The 13,703-nt window shown below is 40.9% G+C and overlaps 1 long non-coding RNA gene across 4 annotated transcripts in view; it reads left to right on the top strand.

Annotated features, from left to right (window-relative positions):
• The window catches only part of LOC137645037 (uncharacterized), a 326,177-nt gene extending 314,595 nt beyond the window's left edge, over window positions 1–11,582 (top strand). For all 4 annotated transcript variants that reach the window (XR_011045261.1, XR_011045262.1, XR_011045259.1 and 1 more), the window contains 2 exons: window positions 807–995; window positions 10,944–11,582. This is a non-coding gene — a long non-coding RNA (uncharacterized lncRNA). The remainder of the gene's footprint in view (window positions 1–806; window positions 996–10,943) is intronic.
• The last annotated feature ends 2,121 nt before the right edge of the window (window positions 11,583–13,703 follow it).

Below are 13,703 nucleotides of genomic sequence, written 5' to 3'. Positions count from 1 at the left end.
CCTTCCTCACCTCTCTCTCTTTCCTAACTACAACACGCCAATTTCCGCAATTTGTGGAAGATTGTGGTTTCCAAGTATACCTTTCAGGGGACCGCATCTCACCAGGGTATGACTACGTCCTCTCCCCTACCAAAGGGACGGGAGAGACCGAATAGTGAGATATCAGGTTTTTCTTGTCTACCAGTCAGAAGAATAAGCAAGTTTCCTTAATATTACATCACTTTGGTAATGACAAGTTATGTCATATGTATAAAGTATTTTTTTTTTTCTGAGGAATAGTTAAGATAGGTAAGAATAAGAATGAGCAAGGTAGCTTCCCTGGCAACTTTCACGAGTCCCAAGTTTTCGGATATTTCAGTGCTTTGGAGATGTATTGGAATCATCTTCCACCTCCTCTCAACTCTTCCTTCATTCCAACTCAAATGTCATCTGCTAAAGTAAATGATCATCTGTGTTTCACAGGAATTGCCAGTCGAATTTCATCCTTCTGTGACTTTACCAATAGAAATTTATAATTTGGCTCGGATCTTTCTACCTTATAAAGTAACCTAAAGAATTACCCAAGTCTAGATTTCCTGATTTTTATAGTTTAAAGAGTTCTAATGTATTCATCAAACAGGCAGAAGTGAAATATGGATTTTCAATTTGTGACTGTGGGTTTAGTACAAGTAATGAGTTTATGATAACAGGTGTTTATGTAATGGAATTGGTTTACCACAGTCATATATGCTGAAAATTAAGTTGGAATATGTTGTAAAACGTTCAATCAAAAAAGTATATTAAAAATTATGTATTTTTTTTTTTAGAAAAACAGACAAGAACAGATGTGGATATTGGAGATATCTCAAGCACTGGAAAGACCTCTACGGCACAATAGGAGCCAATGTTCCCACTGGAAGTACAAAGTGAAACAGGAACAGCAGGTTTTAACATCTGAAACAAGTAGTCAAGTCTTTGTTGACTTTGGAACGGCTCATCAGCAAACCGGCTAAAATGTTAGTATACATATACAATATTTGTATGTTTTGCTGGATTAGTTAACTTCTTCTATATGAGTTTATTTTTTAGTCTTACTTTTAACGGGTGTATAGAACTTTTATGGATTCCTTGGAGTAGGATGTGTATCGGAAAGGTCCTAGAATATTTTACCTTTTATTCTTGAATATAAAACTTACCCGCAGGTTATATAAGAATGGCTAAAGTCCCTAGGCGCCCGGCAGAAAATTCATAATCTCGCGGCTATCGCAGATATGCCAGGTGTACAGTACACTAGCGCCCTCGCGGTATTCAGGTAGAAATATACCAAACCCTTCAGACCTTCTCCTGCCGCCATTGCTGGCTGAACTATCGGAAATTCTCTCGTTAACTTAATCTGTTTTGGACGTTATTTGGTGATGTACTACGTTTTTTGAGTTTGGGCTCTCGCTTAATTGATTACTTTTTCGTTTTTTCTTGAAATCTTTTTGTTTGGGGTTATTTTAAATAATTTAACCTTTGTTTTATGTTTTCGGTCTCTATTAACAATTCAATATGGCCGACTCCTCCCCTGTAATTCGGAAGTGTGTTAAAGGTCGTACTCGACTTCCTAATGCTTCTGTAGACCCTCATAGTATTTGTATTGAATGTAGGGGAAAGTCTTGTTCTTTTGAGGATTGGTGTGATGAGTGCATTTCATTAATTGATAGCAAGTGGGTAACTTACGAACGTTACATTAAAGGGTTAGAGAGGGACAGGGTTAGGCGCAGTTCATCTGGTTCTGTTGATTTGTCCTTACCTAATGTCATTGATCATATTCCTTCCCTCATAGTGGTAGATCACCAACAGAAGGAACCTTCTATGAAGGATATGTTTACCACGATTCAGGCTCTTGGTGAAAGAGTTGAGTCTTTAGCGGCAGACAAAAATCAGATTTTGTCCGAAATCAATGTGCTGAAAAACCAACCAAATGCGAAGAAAAGTTTTTCAAATGTGTTTAGTGTTGTGGAGGGTGCGTCTGCACGTTCCTGTCGTTCGCCCAGCCTACGACCTCTTTCAAGCTCCCGAACCCATGGGAGAAGTAATGTTGGATGGCAAAAGGGAACGAGAAGCTTCATCAATCGTACAGACGTCCCCTCGAGCGTTCCTGCTGTCATAACACAGGTCACTCACCCTCATCATAGAAAAGATGAGGTTGGTGGGTTATCACCTTCATCAAATGAAGGTTCGTTTAGTGAGACCTGGCGTCACGCTTCCAGACTGCTTAAAAGGAAGTCTCACGCGATCGTTCAGCGTCACGAATCGCCTCCGCGTAAACCAGGCCGTAGTACCTTGGATACGCCAGAGCGTTTTCATTCTCCTGATGGTTGCACACTTGCGAAACGCTCTGACAGAAGTCCTGTTGTAGATGTCGATGTGTTACAGTCTGATTCTGAATTTATGCCAGTTTCTGATGCGACAGTTCATGCACTGCCACTTCCGTCAGACTGGCTTTCGTCACCTGAAAGTGGGAAGCGTTTTGATAGCGAAGTAGAAGGCGATCTCCCATTAGAAAAGGAGTCTAATGTATCGCATAGCAGTGACCTTAAATGGTCTATGCTTTTGGGAATGAAACAACAGCTCTCGTCGTTGATGCGGTCTTATCAACCTGCGGTTAGCATTGCAGTTGGGCGTCAGTCTCTGGACCCGTTGTCGCACTGGCGGCCTGTGGTCTCGGGCGCTGACGCGTTATCGCATAGGCGATCTCCCAGTTGTAGTGTTCAATGGCAGGTTGAGTTAGATGGGTCGCATCAGGGAGCTGTTGCCAGACAAAAATCATCTTAACGTTTTTCGGCTAAAAGTGTTGATGTTCATCTTGGACAGGATGGTAATGAACGAGATGCGGAATGGCGGCGGCGGCAAGTGGACGCAACGCGTCACCATGACAGCTCTCGTCAGTCTCCTTATGATGCAACGGAGCGTCAGCGTCAACAGCAAGCGGACGCTAAGCGTCCATGCGACGGCTCACGCCAGTCGACTCTTGACGGCATAGAAAGTCAGCGTCAGCGTCAACAGCAAGCGGACACTAGGCGTCCACGCGACGGCTCACGTCAGTTGATCCTTGACGCCGAGCGTCAGTCCATTCATGGCGTCACACATCAGTCAACCTCGACCTCTCCAATTCAGTTGGATGCTGTTTCCCAGACTGTATGCGATTTTAAACGAAAGACAATTAATCGTCTAATAGAAGGAGATGTTGAACATCGTAAACGTTCTCATTTCGACTCTGACCCTTTGGTTCAGGCTGCAGCAACAGCTGCACTGCCAGAAGATGAACCGGAGGAGGTATCCAACCTGGACGAACCGTTGGAAGCTGTTTCGGAAGGAGAAGAAGAGAAACATTATCAACAGTCAGTGGATCTTAAAAAATTAATGTTAATTTTCACGGGACTCTTTCCAGACCCCTTTACTCCTGTGGCTCCTCGTTCACCCCCATCGGAATTTACCTTAGGGAAGGCTACTAAAGTGCCTATTTTTACTAAGATGGTACTCTCATGCTCTTCTAAAAGACCCTTATAACTGATGGGATCTTGGTTGGAATCAAAGAGGACTCTTGGCAAGATGGGCTTTGCCTTTCCACCCGCAAGATTGGCTTCCAAATCCAATATTTGGTATGAGATAGGGGAAGTTCTGGGCTTGGGGGTTCCTGCCTCTGCCCAGGGAGATTTCTCGAGTCTTGTGGACTCCTCTCGTCGTCTGGCCTTTAGGAAAACGAAAGTGTGGTGGTCTATGACAGTTTGATCATCTACTTAAAGGCTTGTATAGGGCCTTTGAGGTCTTTAACTATTTTGATTAGTCTTTGGGAACCCTAGGGAAAAATATCTCTAAAATGAAAGGCTCGGACACTAGCAGTCTTATTCATTTGATGTCCTGTATGGACAAGGGAATTAGGGATGGCTCTAACGAGTTGGCTGGTCTTTTCACGGCTGGAGTGTTTTAGAAGAGGGCCACTATATGTTCTTTTCTCTCAGCGGGAGTTTCCCCTTACCAGAGATCGGAATTGTTATTCTCTCCACTGTCCTCTACTGTATTCCCACAAGAGTTGGTAGGGGAGGCTGCCACTGCTCTAACCCAAAAGGCTACGCAGGATCTAGTGACCAATACGGCCAGGAAAGTTCTACCTTCTTCTTTTTCGTCCCGTAAACCAAAAGAAGGTACTTCTGGGGTACGACCCTCTCAGCCCTTTCGTGGTAAACCTACCGGAAGGGGTTCCTTCAGGTCCAACGGGAGGAAACCTAAGAAGAGAGGAGCCAAGACTGGCCGAGGTAGAGTCTGACTGTCCTATCATTCAGACAGCAGTAGGGGCCAGGCTGAATTACTTCTGGAAGGCCTGGGAGAAGAATGGTGCGGACCCTTGGTCCGTCCTAGTGTTGAAGGAGGGGTACAAAATACAATTTTTATCATATCCTCCACTAGTCACAGATCCAGTGGATCTTTCGCCCAGATACAGGGAGGGGACAAAGAGGCAGGCCATGCGGCTTCAGATGTCTCTGTTACTGGAGAAGCGAGGGATAGAAAGGGTGCAGGATTTAACATCTCCGGGGTTTTACAACCGACTATTCTTAGTACCCAAGAGTTCGGGAGAATGAAGACCAGTTCTGGACATAAGTGTTCTAAATGGCTACGTCCAGAACACGAAGTTTACCATGGAAACGCAAAAGACGGTTCTGGCAGCGGTAAGGAAGGGTGATTGGATGGTCTCATTAGATCTTCAAGACACCTACTTCCATATTCCAATACACCCCAGCTGCAGGCGTTATCTGAGGTTTATGTACGGAAACAAGGTCTTCCAATTCAGATCCTTATGTTTCGGTCTCAGCACAGTTCCTCTATTGTTTTACCAAGCTCATGCTGAATGTCGCAAGCATGCTGCATTCAAGGAGAATCAGGGCCTCCCTGTACGTGGACGATTGGCTTATAAGAGCCACCTCAGCTGATTGCTATTTGAAGGACCTGAAAATTACATTGGAATTGACCAAGGAACTGGGACTCCTGGTGAATACGAAGAAATCTCAGCTGACTCTATCCCAGTAGATTCTTTATTTGGGGATGGAGATTCACAGTCAGAGTTTTCGGACTTTTCCGTCGCCTGTAAGGATCCAAACAGTACTCCTAAAACTTCGAGCTTTTATAGAGAAGGACGTCAGTTCAGTGAGGGAATGGATGAGCCTTCTGGGGACTCTCTCATCATTGGAGAAGTTCGTGTCTCTGGGGAGGTTACATTTACGCCTCCTTCAGTTTCATCTCAATTGGCATTGGAAGAAAGGGGACAGTTTCGATAGGGAAAGCAGTCCCATCACGACTTCCATAAAGACGCATCTACAGTGGTGGAACAATGAACAAAGACTGAAGGAAGGCCTGTCATTAGATCAGAAGAGCCCAGACCTTGTGTCGTTTTCCGACGCCTCAATCTCAGGGTGGGGAGCAACATTAGGTAAGAAGGAGCTCTCGGGTCTCTGGACGATAGAGCAAAAGACCCTCCACATAAACCAAAAGGAGCTTTTGGCAGTACATCTGGCCCTCAAAGTCTTCGAGGAGCAGATCTTGGGCAAAGTGGTCCAAATCAATGCAGACAGCACCACAGCTCTAGCCTACTGTATATAACGAAAAAGGGCGGGACCCACTCATGGTCTCTGTACGAGATAGCGAGACCTCTTCTCGTATGGGCAGAGGAAAGGAAAGTGACATTATTGACTCGTTTTATTCAGGGGGTCAAGAATGTAAGTGCAGATAGACTCAGCAGGAGAGATCAGGTTCTCCCCACGGAATGGATGTTGCACCCAGAGATCTGCAAGAGTCTGTGGCGGTTATGGGGTCGTCCTCACGTGGATCTTTTTGCAACCGCAAAGACGAAGAGGCTGGAGTGCTACTGTTCACCGGTACCGGATCCCGAGGCCATGCACAGACACTTTCCTAACGAATTGGTCACACATGGAGGTGTATGCATTCCCACCATTCAAGATTCTATACAAGGTGATGCAGAAGTTCTTGTCGTACGAAGGAACCAGGATGACTCTAATAGCTCCGTTCTGGCCGTCAAGAAGCTGATTTCCAGAGGTACTGGAATGGATGGTAGATGTCCCGAGAAGCCTTCCCCTAAGACCAGATCTTCTCAGACAACCTCACTTGGCACGAAACTACCTAGACCTCCGAGCTCTACATCTGCCTGCCTTCAGACTATCGAAAAACTCGCTAGATCTAGAGGCTTTTCGAAGAAGGCAGCCAAGGCTATTGCGAGAGCAAGGAGGTCTTCTACCATCAAGGTGTATCAGTCCAAGTGGGAGTTGTTCAGTGAATGGTGTAGAGCTAATTCGGTTTCTTCACCCAGTACCTCTATAACTCAGACGGCAGATTTCTTCCTAGACCTCAGAAATAAGCATAACTTCTCGTCCTCTACAATCAAAGGTTACAGAAGTATGTTGACTACAGTCTTTAGACACAGGATCTTGGACCTTTCCAACAATAAGGACTTGCAAATAGTAGGACCGAATGCCTAATGACATAATGCCTAAGGACAGAATGTCTAAGGACAAAAGGCCTAATTCCTCAACACGGACAAAATGCCTAACAAACATAATGCCTAATGGACAAAATGCCTAATATACAAAATGCCTAATGGACAAAACGCCTTCCAGGCAAAATTATCTTATTTAGCATTTTTAAATAAGTTATTCAAGATTAGTAAAGATCTTTCAGTTAGAACCTATATAACTACCCAACAAGCTGTTGTTCATTTTATTTAGCATTTTAAATAGAATATTCGAGATTATATGGTTAAAACCTATATAACTACCTAATAACCTGTTGTTCATTTCACTTTTCGTTTTGCACTTTGAAAGGCAGAAAAAACTTACGCTTCTTTTCCTTAAACAAATTTCTTTATCAGTCATTTCAATTTTTGTAAGAAACCGTTCAGTCCAAAATGGAAATCATCACTAGTTACAAAGGAGGAAAAAACTAATATTTGAAGGATATGAATAAAAAAATGTGCATATTTACACAACTAGAAAGAATTTGGAAGCCACCCGTTGAGATACTACCGCTAGAGTTTGGGGGTCCTTTGACTGGCCAGACAGTACTATATTGGATCCTTCTATCTGGTTACGGTTCATTTCCCCTTTGCCTACACATACACCGAATAGTCTGGCCTATTCTTTACATATTCTCCTCTGTCCTCATACACCTGACAACACTGAGATTACCAAACAATTCTTCACCCAAGGGGTTGAATATTGCATTTAATTGTTCAGTGGCCACTTTCCTCTTGGTAAGGGTAGAAGAGACTCTTTAGCTATGGTAAGCAGCTCTTCTAGGAGAAGGACACTCCAAAATCAAACCATTGTTCTTTAGTCTTGGGTAGTGCCATAGCCTTTGTACCATGGTCTTCCACTATCTTGGGTTAGAGTTCTCTTGATTGAGGGTTCACTCAGGCACACTATTCTATCTAATTTCTCTTCCTATTGTTTTGTTAAAGTTTTTGTAGTTTATATACGAATTATTCAATTTAATATTGTTACTGTTCCTGAAAAATTTTATTTTTCCCTTGTTTCCTTCCCTCACTGGGCTATTTTCCCTGTTGGAGCCCCTGGGCTTATAACTTTCTTCTTTTCCAACTAGAGTTGTAGCTTAGCAAATAATAATAATAATAATAATTAAGTGATGACACTCTTAACTGTACCAGTCGGAAAAAAAAAACTGTACACGTTGCATTGTGTTGTTTCTCAAAGTAAAACATTAACATTAGTATGATATGTTACATCTCGTAAAGATGAAAAAAACTTATGATACAATATTCGAGTTCATCTAAGAGCAGAGCCTTTTCCCAGAGTCAGTGACTTTTGACTATGAACAAGCAGCAATAAAGGGTTTAATTATTTTTTTTTCCAAATACTTCAATCAATGGCTGTTTCTTTCATTTCAGTCAATGTGTTTGGCGCAAAATACAAAATATTGGTCTCCAGCGCTGCTACACGAATAATGACAATGCTTTCATAATCAAACAAATGCAAACCTTAGCTTTTGTTCCTCCAGATGATATGGCTGATCTTTTTACAAACTTTTTGACTTCAATCGACCACGAAACTGATGAAATTCTGAGTAAATTCTTTGAATATCTTGTAATTAAATTGCTCGGAATAGTTCAGAGAGGTCAACGAAGACAATCAACCTTTGATGTTCAAATGTGGCGAACTCTCTAGAAGGATGGCACCATGCTTTTAACAAGAGTGTTTCAATTACTCTCCCAACTCTCTCTAAGCTTGTAAAAATATCAAAACTGAACAAGCAAGTATCAAGTTTATTGTCTCTTAGGTGTAAATGTTGAAAAAGTAAATAAATATATTCGAATAAATAAACGGATCAAAAAAATTCATGCAACTTACGATAAGAATGTAGGTTTCAAAGGGCTGTGGCACATAATCTTTGAAATTTCTTCAATTCCGGTAAATAACCTATTCATGATTAGATAAATTTATATTCATTCTGTTTTATGTTTTTAAAGAAAACTAAGATTATTTAGTCAGTATTATGTTTTTAAAGAGTAATTGTTTTATAAAAAACACTCTTGTTACAAGTTATTTTTCTCTATCCTTGAGTTCCTTGGATATTTCATATCTTATAAACATGTTATCTATTGGTCCTCCAACAAAGTCATTGAATTTCATAGCAGTATGAAGTAAACTAAACCGCCTTGGCCGAGGTCAGTATTCTACAGAGTGATAAGCTATCTAGTTCACTTTATTTTATTACTTTTCAGCTGTTTTGTCCATTAGGCATTTTGTATGTTAGGCATTTTGTCCATTAGGCATTATGTCTGTTAGGCATTTGGTCCGTGTTAGGGAATTAGGCATTTTGTCCTTAGGCATTCTGTCCTTAGGCATTATTTCATTAGGCATTCTGTCTGCTCACGGACTTGAAGGATCTGTTTAAGTCTTTTGATACCTCAAAGAAAAGACAACCAGAATCGCTTCCTTGGAACCTGGACGTGGTCCTTAAATATCACATGAGTGACAGTTTGAGCCTTTACACTGGGCCTCTTTTAAGGATCTAACCTTGAAAACTCTGTTTCTGGTTAGTTTAGCCATTGCTAAAAGAGTTCGTGAGGTTCACGCCCTTAGCAGGAACATTGGGTTCCGAGACGGGAAAACCATATGCTCCTTGCAGTTGGGATTTTTGGCCAAGAATGAAAAGCCTTCCTGTCCATGGCCGAAGTCTTTTGAGATCCCTAACCTCTATGATGTGGTGGGAGAAGAGTTGGAGAAAGTGCTCTGCCCTGTAAGAGCATTAAGGTTCTATTTGGACAGAACTAAGAGTTGGAGAGGCGACTCAGACACTCTGTGGTGTGCAGTTAGAAAATTTTCACTGCCCATGTCAAAGAACGCCTTATCCTTTTTCATAAGGCTCTTGATTAGAGAGGCTCACGCCCAGTGTGATGAGGCAGACCAGAGGCTCTTCAAGGTGAAGACGCATAAAGTCAGAGAGGTTGCGACTTCAGTAGCTTTTAAACAGAACCGTTCTCTGCAAAGTTTGATGGATACAACTTTCTGGAGAAGTAAGTCTGTATTCGCATCCCATTATTTAAAGCATGTTCAGACTCTCTATGAGGACTGTTATATGCTGGGTCCATTCGTGGCGGCGAATGCGATAGTAGGTGAATGATCTACCACTACGTTCCCTTTTTCCTAATACCCTTTTCTATCTCTTGGAACTTGTGAAGTTATGGTTGTATGTGGAGATTGGTCGTCAGTCTTCTGCAATCTGTTGTTTGGTCAGGTGTTCAATTTGTTCCTAAAGTGCACTTGGAATAAGGGTATTAGTTGAGGTCCTGTCATGTTATAGGTTATTGCACCGTTTGACAGCTCCTAGAGATCATCAGCCCCCTGGGTGGACCGCTGGATCTCCTAAGGATAGCAGACAAAATGAGGCAGAGAATCATTGCAGTCAGCTTCCTTATCAGGTGAGAACCTCTCAAGTTGTTTATTTAACTCTTAAGTGAATTTCCAATTATGTTGCTGTCTCTGACCCACCACCAAGGGTGTCAATCAGCCATTCTTATATAACCAGCGGGTAAGTTTTATATTTAAAAATGATATTTTCATAATAAAATGAATTTTTGAATATACTTACCCGCTGGTTATATAAGTTAAAAAACCACCCTCCTCCCCTCTATAGACCATGGGGCATGGAAGATCTGAAGGGTTTGCTATAGTTCTACCTGAATACCGCGAGGGCACTAGTGTGCACCTGGCATATTTGCGATAGCTGCGAGATTTTGAATTTTCTGCGGGCGTCTAGGGACTTTAGCCATTCTTATATAACCAGCGGGTAAGTATATTCAAAAATTTATTTTATTATGAAAATATCATTTTTTTATCGTAAACTCTTGATCATATCTTGTCTCCTTAAAGGTGTCAGTTTAAATAAAACATGGAATGCAACTAGCATTAATCTTTTTACTGGATGGTTGATATCATGTTAATCAATTTGTACTCAAAGTTTAATAGAATAAATTCTCTAGAAATGAAATAAATAATCTATTTGAAGATCATTACTATTATTAATATTATATGAAATCTATCTGAATCAGAATATATTCAAAGTAATTATTAGACCAACTATCTCTACATTTATTCAGATAGGTTCTTTTGAATTATATTTTTTCGTGTATCTTTAAATCTTTAAGATTATCAATCTCTTCCTCGACTGATTTTCTTTAAACAAGTTTTCTTTGCTGTGGTCTAGAAAGGGTAAACAGGTATGCTGATCTCCGTGCACCTTGGGGGAACTCCATATATTTCTCTCTCTCTCTCTCTCTCTCTCTCTCTCTCTCTCTCTCTCTCTCTCTCTCTCTCTCTCTCTCTCTCTCTCTCTCTCTCTCTCTCTCTCTCTCTGACTTTTTCGTTCTTAACATTCTCATTCTTCTTCTTCAGGTCCCATGGTCGAGGTTTGTGTGGTGCCATGTGCAGAAATGACGAAAAGAAGCTCTAGGAATCGAGGATGCTAAAGATAAAAATCAGTAATAAAATCAAAATCAGGAATATTATGAAATTTAAAAGAAATCCCGATTAAGATATATCATGAGGATAATACATCAAGATAAAATTATGGATATTGTATGCAGTGAAGAAGATAAATCGATATGCCAATATGCAGTACAGACAAGAACACGAAACTCTTCGTGTGAAATGGATCAAGAAATAGACATGTTAATGGAAAGTTTATTATCTAATTTGAAGAGACTACAACTAATAGACAAGTTATAATTATCACCAGGTACATTCTCTAAATCCCCTTCCACATGAAGGAGCAAATGCACGGCGGGCAGGCATTGTTACCAATTTTGTGGTATGGGTGGGGATCTCAGTGTACAGTAGTTGACGTCACAGACGAAAAACCACTGGCAAACCGTTGAAGTGCCCATGACCGTTGTTGAGGCACTGGATGGGCGTCTGACTAGGGACCTTGTTGCCTGGCACAGCTCTGACTGCACTCTGGTTTAAGTCATACGTTCGCCTGCCTCCGCCTACTGCCTGCCTTGGACTGTTTTATCAATTAACACTGTTTTAAAGCGCGAGAATTAGAAGCAAATCAGAGTGGCCGCCATGCATTTGCCCTTCGTGTGGAAGTGGCTTACCTGAAACCTCACCCTCAAGGGTGGACCAAATCCTATATGAAATGAGGATGCTGAAAAATACTAGGTGTAAAGTTTGTTGGATGTCATTCACCAAGAGATAATACACAGGTGGCTGAGATCGACGCATTGCAGAACTTCAGTGAATAAAAAGGAAGAAGCTCCAAGTCAAGAAATAGGTGAATAAAGTCTCAAAGTCAAATAATTTGAAGCCATGGAGTTATAAAACTTATAATCTCGACTGATTCTTTAGTGGAAGATATTGAACAGAGGAAATTAATGTTTTTTTTTTTTTTATTTAGATGAAATGTATAAATAATTATATTGTTTTTTTTTTTGTGTTTTGCAAATCTCAACCGAAGGAAGCTACAGAATTTGATGAATTACTTAATCGATAAGAATTAGGAGATAAACAATATATCTGATGAAAACAATGATCTTGATAGCAGATGTATCTGAGGAGAAAAAGAAGAGATCATCAAAGTGAATCAAAGGAAAAAGCCTTGGGCTAAACAATTGAGTAAGAGTTGATGGTGAATTCAAACGAGCTGCTACACTGACATAAGAAATCAAGGAGATGATACATTACTTCTAAAAATGTTGATCATAGATAAGATGAAATAAAGGTTATGCACATGATTAGAATGCATATAGCAGAAGTTAATGGCAAAAATAATAAACTGGCTTAGAAAATGTACTAGGAAACCTAAATGCTACAAGAGTGGGATAGATAACAGATAAAGATTTAGTAAAAAAAAAATGAAGTTATATACGTCGCACAAGTCCACACACAACGGGTCCCCGATCATGTCAGATCTAAAAGGAGTAAATAAGAAATACTATTGTAATCTTCTTTCCCACTGTTATGCCTACATTTAGCCAGATGTGCCCTCTAATAGCAAAATGCATGGTTCATAATTTGGCAGAAGGTTTTTACAATCGCATGCCCTTCCAGTCTTCAGTCACAGTTATTGGCGATGATACTAAATAGTCCAAGTGCAGGCAGCAGTTTCCATACTTATTGGCCGCGAGGACTGAAAGTCACTTTAATATTATACATTGCTGAGGATGACCGTGATGAACCTCTACCAAGTGAGGTCTGAAAGCCCCTTCAAGATTATAGATGGATGAGGATGACATTGAAAACCTCTACCAAGTAAGGTCTGAAAGCCCCTTCAAGATCATATATCGATGAGGATGACCTTGATGAACCTTTACTAAGTGAGGTCCCAACGTCCTTTAAGATTATAGATGGATGAGGATGACAGTGAGAACCTCTACCAAATAAGGTCTTAGCACCCTTTCAAGATTATAGGTGGATGAGTATAACAGTGATAAACCTCTACCAAGTGAGGTCTGAAAGCCCCTTCCATATTATATATGGGTGAGGATGACAATGATTACCCTATACCAAGTGAAGTCTTAAAGTCCCTTCAAAATTATACATTGATTAGGATGGCCGTGATGAACCTTTACCAAGTGAGGTCCTAAACTCCCTTTAAGATTATTAATGGATGAGGATGACAGTGAGACCCTCTACCAAGTGAGGTCTTAGCATCCTTTTAGGATTATAGATGGATGAGGATGAATGATTAATCCTTACTAAGTGAGGTCCAAAAGGCCCTTTAGGATTATATATCGATGAGGATGACAGTGAGAACCTCTACAAAGTGAGGTCCTAGCACCTTTTCAAGATTATAGATGGATGAGGATGGAAGTGATGAATCTTTACTAAGTAAGGTCTGAAAGCCCCTTCAAAATTATAGATAGATGAGGATAACAGTAAGAACATCTAAAAGTGAAGTTTTAAAGTCCCTTTAAGATTATCGATGAATGAGGATGACAGTGAGAAGCTCCACCAAGTGAGGTCTGAAAGCCCCTTTAATATTATAGATTGATAAGGATGACAATGAAAACGTCTACCAAGTGAGGTCTGAAACCCCTTCAAGATTATAGACAGATGAGGATGACAGTGAGAACCTCTACCAAGTGAGGACTGAAAGCCCCCTCGATTATAGATGGACGAGGATGACAGTGAGAACCTCTATCAAGTGTGGAC

The sequence above is a fragment of the Palaemon carinicauda genome, chromosome 8 (genome assembly GCF_036898095.1).
Source record: "Palaemon carinicauda isolate YSFRI2023 chromosome 8, ASM3689809v2, whole genome shotgun sequence".
NCBI classification, from domain to species: Eukaryota; Metazoa; Arthropoda; class Malacostraca; order Decapoda; family Palaemonidae; genus Palaemon; species Palaemon carinicauda.
The sequence above is the reverse complement of the archived record's forward strand: the minus strand, read 5'-3'. Positions and strand labels throughout refer to the sequence as shown.